The sequence below is a fragment of the Anabrus simplex genome, chromosome 8 (genome assembly GCF_040414725.1).
Source record: "Anabrus simplex isolate iqAnaSimp1 chromosome 8, ASM4041472v1, whole genome shotgun sequence".
Taxonomy (NCBI): Eukaryota; Metazoa; Arthropoda; class Insecta; order Orthoptera; family Tettigoniidae; genus Anabrus; species Anabrus simplex.
Window position 1 is genome coordinate 23,082,781 of NC_090272.1, and position 15,234 is coordinate 23,098,014.

The window sequence follows — 15,234 nt, forward strand, 5'->3', positions numbered from 1 at the left end:
TTTAAATGATCTTGTCCATGCTGGAATTTCACAGCAAATTATCCTATGTGACATTTGCAGCTTCATGCTTTATTTGAAGTTTTTCTTTTAGAATTTGTTTTCTTTATCTTGTATGACCAGTTATGAGTGTTCTTTTGCTATATGATTTATCCTATTAGATTTTTTTTTTCCAAACCAGTTTGGTTATGTTTTGAATCGGCATTGTAGGTGCTTTTAGTTGAGTGGTCTCGTGTTACAAGCTAATTATTTCTCTTGCGGTGCAATGTTCATGCGCCAGAAGAGTTATAATACCAATATAAATGGTCCGTTATTGGACATTATAAATTTTCCAGCTAGCTCATTCTTGGTTGCCAGCGTTTCGCCTTCATGTGCTAGGGTGGGCTCATCAGTTGGTACCTAGCACACTTACCAATACGCTGGCTAGTGCATACCGTGGAGGCCACTGCGTAGGCTAACTGGAGCCACCGGCAGTGCCAATGCACTAAGAGACTTTGTCTCATCACTAAAAATTGATGCCTGCTTGGCCATCAGATGATATAGATGTTGATTCCCATAGGGAATCTGAAATATTTGTCCTGAATGAGCAACCTGGCAACCAAGAATGAGCTAGCTGGAAAATTTATAATGTCCAATAACGGACCATTTATATTGGTATTATAAATTTGCTCATTCAGGACAAATATTTCAGATTCCCTATGGGAATCAACATCTATATCATCTGATGGCCAAGCAGGCATCAATTTTTAGTGATGAGACAAAGTCTCTTAGTGCATTGGCACTGCCGGTGGCTCCAGTTAGCCTACGCAGTGGCCTCCACGGTATGCACTAGCCAGCGTATTGGTAAGTGTGCTAGGTACCAACTGATGAGCCCACCCTAGCACATGAGGGCGAAACGCTGGCAACCAAGAATGAGCTAGCTGGAAAATTTATAATGTCCAATAACGGACCATTTATATTGGTATTATAAATTTGCTCATTCAGGACAAATATTTCAGATTCCCTATGGGAATCAACATCTATACCAGAAGAGTTAGACAGGCTTTGGCAGCCAGCACAATTCCTATTCTCGCCACTAGATGGGGGCTTCATTCCATTCCTGATGCAGTCAAATGATTGGAAATAGGCTGTGGATTTCCATTTTCATGGTGCAGTGTTCACCACATTAAATTAGTTACTTTTATGTATATAATTTATTTCTGAACTCAACTTGATTATATGGGCCATACGCTAAATAAAAATAAAATGAATAAAACTGTTACTTTAGCTGTGGAACATGTTAAGCAATGTTCACTATTCACCCGTACTTCAATAGGTATGGGATTGCTTTATTGACAATCTTCTATTGTCTCCCTTATTGTTGTGGGTGCACCGTACTGAAATGTTCAGACACAGATCAAACTTCTACGTTTTCACTTGGAATAATTCTTAATTGTGATCTTATTTACTGGAGTGCACACTGAATCTCCATTTTTAATAAGTTATTTTTGCTTTGCTGCAAGTGATGTATCCTTAAGGAGTGAATTGGATCACAAAATTCATGCCTTACACCGACTTTGTTTTAATTTTTCCCGACCAGGTCATGTTTAACACTAAGAATGTTACTCCTTGTGGGGTGATGGACAATCATACTACCCAGGCTTCTCTATTACGCTATTACAACTGCATGTTCTTGTAATGTGTTCACTGAGGGTTCCAATTCCATTTTTTGCATGACAGATGATGAAATGTCACGGACTTTTGACATACACAACCATCAGAATTAAATTATTAGTGGCATAAAAAATAATGTACATTGGAGTCTATTAGTGCTTTACCATATTTCACGGCATAATCGTCGCACTTTTTATACCAAAATTTTCGAAAAAAATTGTAGGGTGCGACCATTATACGATGAATATTTAATACCAGTATTTGTATTACTCAAAAAATGTATTTATAACTACATTGTATTTGATACAAATTTAAGATGCACGTAATACTCGCGTTTATACATCAAAATAATTAAAATAGTCTAAAACAAAATTCATAATTTTTCGCAACAATTCGGCGAACGTTTTTCCAACCTGAAAATAAAAATGAACGTATTAAGTTAATTTGTCATTAATTTGAGTATTAAAGTTAAAATATTACACTTGCAAAAAATTATCACTTTGTTGTGAAATGCGGACTTACCGGTACGCAATTTATTCCAAATCTTCGGTGTCGCTATCGCAGGTTTCGCTATCTGATGCGCCGTCCTCGCCTCTGTTAATACCAGTATCAGATTCTTCGTCTCCCTGCCACACTGCGTCATCTTCGGAACCGTCTAGTGCATTCGAAATCCCAGTCCTTTTGAAGCTCTTGGAGACTAGTTCAGGTGGTATAAGATCCCAACTCTTCTTCACCCACGAGCATAACAAGTCCAAGGGTGGACGGCTGATATTTCCGGCGGGCGTCAATTGCTGATCGCCGCTCATCATCCACTCGTTGTAAAATCGACGTAAGTGGTCTTTAAAGGGTTTATTAACACATACGTCTAGTGGCTGCAAAGCAGATGTTAGGCCACCAGGAATGACTATCTGTCGTGTCTTATTTGTAGTGAGAATTTGCTTCACTTCGTTCACGAGGTGCCCTCGGAAACTAAAACAAGCAGAGCTGGTTGTTTTAGTAGTGCACCAGGTCTTCTATTCCACACAGTTTTAACCCAGTCCAGCATGAGTTCTACGTCCATCCAACCCTTTGGTTGCACTCGTACATGAATTCCACGGGGAAACTGTATATTCTTAGGCATCGTTTTCCTCTTGAAAATGATGTAAGGCGGCAACTTTCTCCCGTCAGCTGTAATGGCTAGCATTGCCGTGCATCGCAACTTCTCACTACCACTGGTTTTCATTAATACACTCCGTGATCCTTTTAGCACAATAGTGCTGTTGCGAGGCATATCAAAAGAGATTGGAGTCTGATCGGCATTACCGATTTGAGAAAGCAAGTACGAAGTTTCCTTGCGCAAACGTATGACAAATCGGTGAAAATTTACAATCTTGTCCGTGTAATCAGCAGGCAACTTTTGGCTTAGTGTTGTTCTCCTTCGCACTGACAGATTGTGTCGTCGCATGAACCCCTTAATCCACCCACGAGTCGCCTTAAACTGAGTTACCGGTATGTTGTGTTTGCGCGCTACCTCCTGTGCCTTAATTTGTAACATTTCATGATACACTGCAGCCATTGTTACGTATTTCACTGACGTACCTAAACACTTCTTCGTCAATTATAGGAAACTTCCCTGTTTTAGGACCTCTAAACGTGCGTCTAGAAGGGTTTGTGCTTTTTAGCTTGTTTTTTACTTTCCGCCAGTCACGCACCAACTTTTCACTCACAGAAAATTTTCTTTCTGCAGCTCTGTTCCCGTGCTGTTCAGCGAAGGCAATTACGCTTAGCTTGAAGCCCGCAGAATAGTTTCTATATTTACCCATGATCGCTTATAAATGCTTCACACGTTAATGTTTTGCGATATAAATGACTTTCCGTAATTGTTCACTATTAAAACAAATTATTTCTGCAAACACCCAAAACACAAATTAAAAACTTAAATTCTCACTCACACATGTCTACAGTAATCACGAAAATCTGAAACAAATAAATGCATCTGTGATCTGTCCATTCCAGAGCAGCCAATACTGTTAGGCAGCAAGGAAGCATGCAACAATTTATCAGTTTAGCTCGTTGGTTGCGGCACACTACTGCGCTTGCGCAAAGCTCGCAAACCGGAGCTCTAGCTAGCGCGGTGTAGATCTACTGTGTAGTTGACTGTATTCTGAGACGTCAGTAACAAACATTCATTTTTTTCAATTTCTTTTAAACATACGGTAATTAGGTTAATATTTCTTCCCAGTTATTGATGATTTTACATTACATTACTGACGAGTTTATAAAATAAAACTTTAATAGCATTGGATAATAATTATCTTGACTGCTTGGATAAAAGTTTTCATCCCATGCCCGGACACTTATGACGTAGTAGTAAGATAAGAGCCTAGCGATGACAACTGAGACATCGTAAATAATTCGGCTGAATAATTCCGTGGAAATCTGCGTTATCGTCTTGGATTTCACTTCGTGCGCAATAACACAGGAGCCGGCCGCATGGTGTAGGGGTAGCGCGCTTGCCTCTTACACGGAGGCATCGGGTTCAATTCACGGCCGGGTCAGGGAATTTTACCTGTATCTGAGGGCTGGTTCGAGGTCCATTCAACCTACCTAGCCGGTATTTCCTGGCGACGTTGCCGATAAGCGACAACTTACAGCCTTACGTATTTCAAATGGGAACTCATAATATGTAGGTGGTGAATAAATAGTACACTGTCTCGCGACCACGTTGTCAAACTGCCGATAGTCTACCGGTAAGCCATGCGTCGTACATATACCGGTATTAGTTATTTATACGTTGTGCAACATGTCTCAAACGTGACTGTGTTGCCAAATTGCCCATAAACCATACACGTATTTAAATTGCGCATTCATGTGCAACTTACGTTGCAGTTCCATTTACCTTTTAACCAGATTAGTGAACAAAATTTGGACGTGCGACGATTATGTAATTAAAGGTTTAAAGTCCGATTTTTGTATTGAAAATAAAGGATGCGACGATTACGCGGTGGCGACGATTATGCCGTGAAATACGGTATTCTTACATGCTATTGTTACATCTCTTCAGGAGATGTTAGACCTACAGTGCTCCATTGTTCATGGCTCACCTGGCACAGAAATGCACAGTATAACTTGAATTATCACACAACGGTAAACTGCAAGAAAAATGGTAACAGCCCGTACTAGTAGACGTGATATAGGCTTTTGGGCATATGCGTATCTTAAACTGTTCACGACTTCTTAGGGGTGGACATCTTAGGTGAATAACAATGCATAATTTGTGAATAACTGCAGATAGGATGTACATCTACTTGGATACTAGAGGCGTGCATTATTCGAACCTGAGACGGGGAAGATGTGCTTTGCTACATACGCAAACCCCATTACACATGAGCGGAACGTGTAGCAGGGGTGATAGGCAACTCTCTCGAGACCGATTCTCGTGTGCTGCGAACTGTGCAACGTCCCAGTAACTACGTGTAAGCTTGATAGTTATCATCAGCAGTTCTCACATGGAAATGTGTGTGACGATAAATTTTGTCAAAATCCTATGAAAGACTGCATGTTGAACTGAGCTCCTTACCATTAACGAAAGGAATACAGAATGCCAGTATCAAACTGTTCACGAGTTATGTCAGGTGGACTTTTAGCTGAATAACCTGTATAATTTCTTAATAATTGTTATTAGGATGTAATCCTACCTGAATGCCTCACAATCGTTGTTGGCAGGGTAGTTTCTTGTGATTCAGACCGGGCCGGAGGTGTTCTGTGACGATTCCTCTTCATTGATATTATGCGTTTGTAAGTGCCGGATCATCCCAGAAGTATTTCTGCTGATGTATTTTACTTCTTTGGAATAAGCAACACAGTGGGCTGTACTATGTGACGTCTCTTCAAAATAAGACATCCACAGCTTACGTTGCGTTCCGAACATGGTGTTCAAGTTGTCGCGTACAGTTCGACACAGTTCACTTTGCACCGTCATATATCTAAGTACCTACCTAATTATGACGCGAATACTCTAGTAATTTAGATTGCACATTTAACTCATGTGAAATGGTGGTTGCATATGCAGCAAGGCGCATTTTGCCTTGTCTCGAGTTCGAATAATGCACGCCTCTAGTATCCAGTTACGTGTACGTAGTAGCTGTCAGGTTCTGTACTTAAACCACTCATTCATGTACCTACCAGTGCATACAATGCCCGAATGCGTATCCTTTATAATTATGTTATACTGCGTCAAAAGAGACCTCGGTATAAATGAACGCCTTAGTCGCTTGTTGACACGTATTTACGAAAATGAGAAGGCCCGTGATTGGCTGTTTGCCTATTCGGAACTAACAACATTCAGCTCCGACTACCTGCAGGCCTACGACACGCTGCTCGCCGCACATTGTGGGGACAACGCTCTCGAGATTTTTCGAAATTTCTCGCGAGAAATAATGCCTGCGCTAGTCTCGAGACCTGGTTTGAATTTAACAATGCATTGCCGTTGGTCTTATTTAGTGGTAGTACGCTCGTTAGTCGCCAGTTGGCTTGCTGTATGCTGGCACAGCACTAATATTCCAAGCAGGAGCTGACTACATCAGCTAAGCTTCAATCAAGATGTTCCTCTTGCACCATGTGTGCATGAGTAGTAACAGCTTATCAGACAAATCGGGGACGAATGTGGTTAAAAAATAAAAAAGGTACAATGAAACACCCAGGATAGAATAGCGCTGAAGAATGGAAAAAATAAAAAAAAACGGGATGGTATGCGAGATTAGGGGGGGGGGTGCTAACTGGTATGTACACGTTATGACAACCCATAGCCTGGAATGAACCCTGTGCAGATGAAGTTATGAATTTGAAAAACGCAAACAAATAATAGTAACAATAGTGAAAGGACAGAAAAGAGAACTACCCACATAAATCCTTAACTGCTGGCAACCACGTATTAATTGATAGCCACCCTGTTGAAATTGTTAGGGTTTTTACGTATTTTCCACAGCTTCCCATATAATCCTAGACCTATCGTGTTTAGTGTGGGTAAGAGCTCGAACAACTTGGAACACATTATCATGGCCCGACGATAAGGCGTGCTCAGGTATTGCTGACTTGTCTGGCTGGTTGACACTGATATTTTGTTGGTGTTCCTTTATGCGAGTGCCAATGAACTGGCATGTTTGGCCAATGTATACCTTGCCACAAGTACATCTTCCACTCGCAACAACACATTATAAACACTTTCCGACGCATACGTGAGATATGTGGCGCTTTGCATTGATCTGTATTCTTTAATTAGTGTTAGGGAAGCAGGTACATTATCAGTCGGTTTGTCTAAAAGGAAAGGACGTCATAAATCACCCTGAATCACTTTTGGAATATTCCGCACTATGTATCCGGCTAAATGATACACTAAGTACTCTGCTACAATTCCGCCCACTTAACTCAGGTGAACTGTTTTCCCAGTCTGGTATTTGAATGTCATCTTCGATGTTCACAATTTTTTCCCTGATTTCATCTACAGCTTGTGTCTTCACTGCACGACTTTTTCTTTCAATTTCTCTTGCAAGAATACGCATTTGATTAACAAGATATGTCAATGGGGATTCAGCTCTGTACTCACAGTTTCCGCCAGACGATAAGGCAAGTTTAGTCGATACGTAAATAGACTGGAACGTGTGTAAATGTAGAAAGACAATAGTGGACGGATGATCATCACAACTTAGTGATCGCAGAATACCGAAATGATGTTCTTGGGAGTCTTGATTAAATTTTCCTGTCAAAACGTAGCTAAAATTGTGTTCCCACAAATATTCAGACACTAATAAGGTACTTTCCACGCTAACTCTTAAAGACTCCAGTGTCCTTTGTGAAGAGAATGAATTTTGAGTGTATCTGAGAACATTCTGCCATTTAATTAAAGTTTCATGTGCCTGTGATCCTTTATACAGTGCTTGAGTGGGAATAGCCGAATTGAATGCGTCAATCAGACCGTTTAAATCGCTTGTGAAAATTTCCGTTTGTTTACTGTCTTCTAAACCCTGTATTTTAATACCCCGATAGAATGCTATACCATTAGCGACTGATCTACTGAACATTTGAAATGCCAGTCTTATATTCATTCGCTGAAACGAATTACGATCCAAGTGGGCAGAGGTCAGTTTGTAGCAAACTTGCAATCAGGAAAATTCAGGAGACGAGTAACATTCGTAAACTTTACTGTAGCATAAATAATTTAACAATATTGCCATTATAATTAATCTGCCCTTTGTCATGAAAATGATTTCTTACACATTTAAATATATGTTGCTCGTTTGAAAATGCCCATAATTTTCTGTTGGAGTCAGCTGGATTGGAAATATAACACTTCAGATTCTTTATGTTAGAAGATATTCCTAAACATTTCCACAACTTTTTATTCGATTGGCTACCATCCGGCGTGAAACCAATGATTCGGACACCTACTTGTTCCAATTGTATGATGACTTGAATGAGAATGTTTGCAATTATATCACCAGGGGTGGCGTTCCGACTAGCATATATCGATATGGCTTGTAACCAGTTATATAGAAAAGGAACAAACATAAAAACTAGAGCATGATTTGCCAACTGATCCTTGCATTTATCTTCAGTAAATTTCCCCAAATCAACAAAACCATTCACATGGTGCCAAACACGCCACTAAATTTGCTCACAGTCTGAGTAAAACCAAGGACAAATTGTCCCCACTTTTACATCCTGGGGTATACGAAATTCCCTGTACGTGCGGTAAAGTATACATCAGCCAAACATGTCGGTCCATTGGTACCCGTATCAAAGAACATGAACGTAATATTTGTCTCAACCAACCTGACAAATCGGCAATAGCTGAGCACGCTCTATCATCGGGTCATGATGTCATGTTCCAAGATGCTCGAGCTCTTAACCACTCTAGACACTACAGGTCCAGGATTATACGGGAAGCTGTGGAAATACGTAGAAATCCTAACAATTTCAACAGGGACACGGGTTATCAATTAAGTAGTACCTGGTTGCCAGCCATTAAGAATTTACGTAGGTAGTTCCCTTCCCTGCCTCTTCGCTATTGTTATTTCGTCTCGGTGTTTTCCAAATTCGTACGTTCCTCGTCGCCAGATGTTTCATTCTGTCTTACACCTGCCATATGTTACGTAAACATGTTATGTGAACCACTTAGTCTGATTGTGATGGTTCGGTCAGCTTCCGCTTCCAACGCTAGCGTTGTCCCACATCCTGGGTACCATCTGGTGGTGAATGAACGTACCATTTCTACTTCTATTATAACGTTCCAAATTCAAAAGTGTCATTGTTAGTGGTGGGGAGGGAGCGGAGCAGTTGTTGTGACGTCATCACCCGGTAGTACCGAGTGAATGTAATGTGGCGGCACGTTTAAATACGTTATTGGTATGGCAACGTAAATTTAATGCCCTTTTCTCACAACATAACCATTTTGCTGAATACAGCAATGTTGCTTTCTGCTGGATAAGCCGACCTGCTCATTTCATCCTTGTGATGCCTCTTCATATAATCCCACAAATTTGATACGCCACCAGCCGTCGCGTAAATGCGGCCGCAAAATTTGCATTTTGCTTTTTATCACCAGTAATTTCAAAGAACTGCCATGCATCACACGGTTTTCGTGGCATTTGTGGTACAAATTTCTGTAAAAATTTATGCAATTCCTTAAATTTTCTAAAACATGAATGCCATCTCAAAATGAGATTAAATATCAAACTAATGCCACAATTATTATCTACTATGCTTTGCATTATCTACAAAACACAAGAAGCGGAGGAAATATAGACGCAAATTAAGAAACACAGGTTGAATACAGGCATAATACTCTTACAAGGGGTGAACATAACCATTTTGCTGAATACAGCAATGTTGCTTTCTGCTGGATAAGCCGACCTGCTCATTTCATCCTTGTGATGCCTCTTCATATAATCCCACAAATTTGATACGCCACCAGCCGTCGCGTAAATGCGGCCGCAAAATTTGCATTTTGCTTTTTATCACCAGTAATTTCAAAGAACTGCCATGCATCACACGGTTTTTGTGGCATTTGTGGTACAAATTTCTGTAAAAATTTATACAATTCCTTAAATTTTCTAAAACATGAATGCCATCTCAAAATGAGATTAAATATCAAACTAATGCCACAATTATTATCTACTATGCTTTGCATTATCTACAAAACACAAGAAGCGGAGGAAATATAGACGCAAATTAAGAAACACAGGTTGAATACAAGCATAATACTCTTACAAGGGGTGACCACGACGTTCGGATCACGGAGTATCTTCAAACTTTGTACACATTTAGTAGTCCATTAGGACAAGATAATGTGCAAGTAGTAAGGTGTACTACTAAGACGTTCTCGAGAAAATCTCAAGAGGAGTTTTCACGTCGAATATGTACCGGTGCGTTGCGATCACGAGCGCGAAACGGTGGTGATCGAGTGGTTAGCGTTCAAGCTCCGCCGTCGCTAGCTCGCTGGATCGAGTCCGGCTTGTTGTTTTGTTTTTCAACACTGGTCAAATTCTTTCATATACATTACAATTCAAAGGTAATATACTGAAAAAAGGTATATTTGCATGAACTTTTATTGGATTTCCAATATTATTTGGCTCTTTACTAATGTTTATCATTACAAAATGCCTTTGCTGGCAGGACATAGTGTTTACAGTGCACTATGTCTTCTGGTTTGGGCTAGAGCAATATTGTTACTTTCATTGATCTGTCTCAGCTTTACCTTGGCTTTGACAAGATGAAAGTGACTGAGGTATGAGTGATACTAGTAATGCCATTGCTTATGCAGCCAGTCCCTGTTATGAATGGTGTGAAAATGTTGCTCATAGGGTCAGTTGGTGCATGCATTTCAGTGGGCTTGGCAAACTGATATGTAATAGCAACTTCTGGCTCAGTGAGGAAAGCAACGGGTAACTACCTCACTCCTCATTTCCCTAGTACGCCTCTTCAGTGATGCCTAGGCCATTTATGACAGCTGATGGCGGAGCTGTTGAGGATCCAACCAGCCTTCGGGCTGAGGACTAAACATACATACATACATACATCATTACAAAAATATCTTTCTTTCTTAATCTGTTTACCCTCCAGGGTCGGTTTTTCTCTCGGGCTCAGCGAGGAATCCCACCTCTACCACCTCAAGTGCGGTGTGCTGGAGCGCGAGAGTTTGGATCGGGTATACAACTGGGTAGGATGACCAGTACCTCACCCAGGCGACCACACCTGCTATGCTGAACAGGAGCCTTGTGGAGAGATGGTAAGATTGGAAGGGATAGGCAAGGAAGAGGGAAGGAAGTGGCCGTGGCCTTACATTAGGTAGGGGTCTACATCCCGGCATTTACCCGGAGGAGAAAGAAATGGGAATCTACGGAAAACCACTTCGAGGATGGCTGAGGATGGAATCGAACCCCCATCTACTCAGTTGAACTCCCGAGGCTGAGTGGACCCCGTTCCTGCCCTTGTACCACTTTTCAAATTTCGTGGCAGAGCCAGGAATCAAACCCGGGCATCTGGGGGTGGTAGCTAATCACACTAACCACTCCACGACAGAGTTGGACTACAAAAAAAATATCATTTATAATTATCAACACGTAAACGGCCCAATGCATAAAGTATTCCTGAAAATGTATGTCTGTCGTGATTTGTGAAATCCGTCATACCTAACAGTGAAATCGAGTAAGGTACCCGGAAATGCTTTGCACCTGGACGCTCTGACCTGTAATATATATGAAAGAATATGACCAGTGTTGAAAAACAAAAAGTGAAAAGCGAGACTCGATTCACTGATCCTGCGATTACGGAGCTTGAACGCTAACCACTCGACCGTCGCCACCTCGTGCTCGTGACCGCAACGCACCGGTATATATTGGACGCGATTTTCTTGAAAACGCCTTAATAGTACGCTTTACTATTTGCACATTATCTTGTCCTAATAGACTACTAAAAGTGTACAAAATTTGAAGATGATCCGTGATCTTAACGTCGTGGACTCCCCTTGTTAAACATGTGTCGTGCGCTACACTGTGCTCTGATCCTCCGCGAGTACTTGCAGTTGTAAGCGGAGGGGATCGATGGTGCGCTCTACCGCTACAACCGGATTATTCATCGGTATTACTCGCTCCGTTCCCACCTCTAGTCATTGTTTAAGAAGCATTTCTCGTGGAGAGTCGAAAATTCTTCTGACGACGCAGAGCACAGTTTTCTGCGAAACGTTAAGAATTTCACCTTATTTTCTTGACACGGCACAAGCCCAAAAGCCTATACAATATCATGTCTCTAAGTACGGGCCTTGAAAGCATTAATGGCAACAAAGACCGAGGTATTTAAAATATAACACTTCTCACACCACTCAATCGTGAACACACTAATAATGCAAACTGTCGAAACATCTCTGACGGCGACAATAATGAGCAATAAAAATTACTACAACTGAAGGCGAATATATCGCGGGCTAATGGCCAAGGGATTCTGTTGACATCACAATCGCCTGTGGCGCCACCCGGCGGGTGTCCCACCAAAATCTTGAGCTCTCTTACGGGAGAACGGGGAAGATGTCGCACTCCATCTTCGATACGCTATGCTAATAGCTTCGCCACTGACGAATATATGACACACTAGATGGGAAGGGTGCGTGTTTAGGTATTTTCTTAGACTTAACAAAAGCTTTTGATATAATAGACCACAGGTTGCTTTTAGAAAAGTTATACATGTATGGAGTTCGGGGAATGGCCTATAACTTTTCAAATAATTTTTAGGGGATAGAAGAAAGATTGTTGAAATATCATGTACTGGTACTGATTTGAGGAAAAATGAATTTAAGAATGTGGATTCCTGTGCCAGAAACATAGATCATGGTTTTCCACATGGGTCAGTTTTTGGACCATTATTATTTTTAGTATTTATTAATGATACAGTTCAAATTGTCGATGATATTCAAGGAGTGCAATTTACTTGGTTTGCAGATGATATTACTGTTTTTGTAGTTGATGAAAGTTCTGGAGGGTTAGAATTAAAGGCAGGCAATACAGTGAGTAATATCCTGAGCTGGCTTGAATATAATAAATTAATCTTAAGTAAACAAAAAATTTCTCTGATTAGATTTCACCATAAGATTAATCTAAATATGGAAACGTGTCCAATATCATTTGGAGAGACCATAGTTGAGTACTCATCATCAACAAAGTTTCTTGGCATGTCGATGGATGAATCATTCACCTGGGAAAAACATACAGAATTTATAGGGAATAAGCTTAGTAGAATTTATTTCATGATAATAAAGTTGAAAAATAGTTTTAATTTAGAGGCTTTCCGAATAATATATTTTGCATATGTCCTTCCAATACTAACATATGGAATCTTTTACTGGGGGAATTCACGATATAGAGAAGTTATCTTTAAGTTACAAAAGAAAATAATTAGAGGAATGGTCGGTGTCGGCAGGAGAACAAGCTACAAGAAGTACTTCAAACTTAATTTTATTTTACCATTGCCTAGCCTTTATATCTTCCATATACTTCTATATATGAAGGAGAATGTAAACAGTTTCACCATAAACTAAGATGCACATATGTATAATACAAAAAAAGACACAGTCTGCACATAGAACCACACAAACTAAGCTTTATGAATCAAGTTTGAGTCTGCACATAGAACCACACAAACTAAGCTTTATGAATCAAGTTTGAGTTATGCAGGTGTACATTTGTTTAATAAATTGCCAGACTTCATTAAGCATATAAAACCATGTTCAAAATTTAATAGAGAATTATTCAAATTTGTTTCTAGCCATTGTTTTTATTCTACTGAAGAATGCTTAGCTCTTGAAAATTAACTAATGTATCGCTTTTCTTAATCTGTGTTTCTTTACCACATTGTGTATTTCTCTTTATTTCCCATGGCATGTAATTACTGTTTTATCCTTTGTTACTGTACATGTGATTAGTGACGTGTCCCATATCACTCTTTGAACAGCTGGATGAAATACAATACAATGCTTCGGGATTAACGTCTGTTTCAAAGGGTGACTGCGTACACACTTCTTTAAAGTGATGTTCATTACCGCATCGCAACATTAGTTTGTACATTATATCACTGTGCATTATTGGGAAACGGAAATAATACTTGTCCTTGGCCTACCTACAATATTATGCATACACAGCTCGCAGATAACGCTGCCAGCGTCCTCGGCCTCGAATCCGGACTCGAGTACCGTACCTCGAGTTTTACCGTCCCAGACTCGATTCTTCGCGAGTCCATTCACAGCCGATCACTACCTGTAGTACCATCAAATTCATTATATACAATACGCGACAGTCTGCGATATATCCAGGGACAGGTATTAGAGCTCTGTCTAGCGGAGTGACCTGGAGTTACTGATTCTGTCATAATATCACGTGTATTTGTTTGTGACGTTTTTGTCGTTATTTATGCGTTTTCATTAAGTTGACATATGTAAATAGTAACGTGTGTTATTCCTTTATGTCTCCTTTCAATATGAGTGGAAAGATATGTGCTGTGTTTGGCTGCAATAAGTATGATGTGCAGAAGGATTCGCGGTCTTTCTTCCGTTTCGCTCGTGACAAGAAAATGTAAGTAAATAGTGTGTTTGCATATGTATTCTTCCAGTTACAAAGAGAATTGTATAGTATTTCCGAAAGTTCTGACCTGCGCGACCCATATTTTAAATGACTTAAAATATAATAAGCTTATTTTAGTGTATAGTGCACCAGTTTACCTTCAATACCGATATGTTGTTGTAGGTGTGATCTGTGGGTTTTGATTTAATTAAGGAAAATGCTTATGCATATGTGTATGGCTGGTTGAGTTCTCAGTTACCCCCTTTGGAATGCCGTAATGTGTTGTCAAACACTGAAGAAAATATGTGTGCCTCACGTATTTTGTTGCAACAATATGATGATGCAAATTTGCTTTACCCTACTCTAATGGCAAGTATTGCATAGACGGAAATTTCGAAGGTTTTAGAGGCTAAGTGTGTGGATTTTCTTTCTGTTAGTAGGCTTCAAGTTAAGAGGAAAATTATCCAGATCTTAAATGTTCATTCATTGAATCATGTGTGTAAGGAATGTGCCGATATTTTTATTGGCAACTGTCTTAATGTGACAATATAATGTCATTAAATGACAGAAAGAAAAATCTAGCCGTGAAAGCTCAGGCAAGGATGTTAAAGCTAAAAAAGTAATGCATAAATGAAAGAGCAAGCCCTTTCACAGCAGTCCATTTCATGTCTTGATTATATGTCTAATTTCAGTCTGTTAAATAATTCTTTATTCATTTATCCAGAATTGCTTTAGCAACTTTGAAGTTAATATCTTAATAACACTTTCTTTCTAGACGTAATTTATTTATCCATTTCCGTATATGCATTTCCATTGATATTTGAATTTAGCGCGAATTACCAGGTCACGCCACTATGAACGCAACTTGCGAATTGTCTCCTATTTTAACACGGATAAATCCGGAAGCATCGCGTATTGTCTCTACTGTATTTGGTACCATTCCCACTCTTCCCTGCTATATATTTTCTTCTTAGAAATAATAGCATGTCGGAGGCAATGT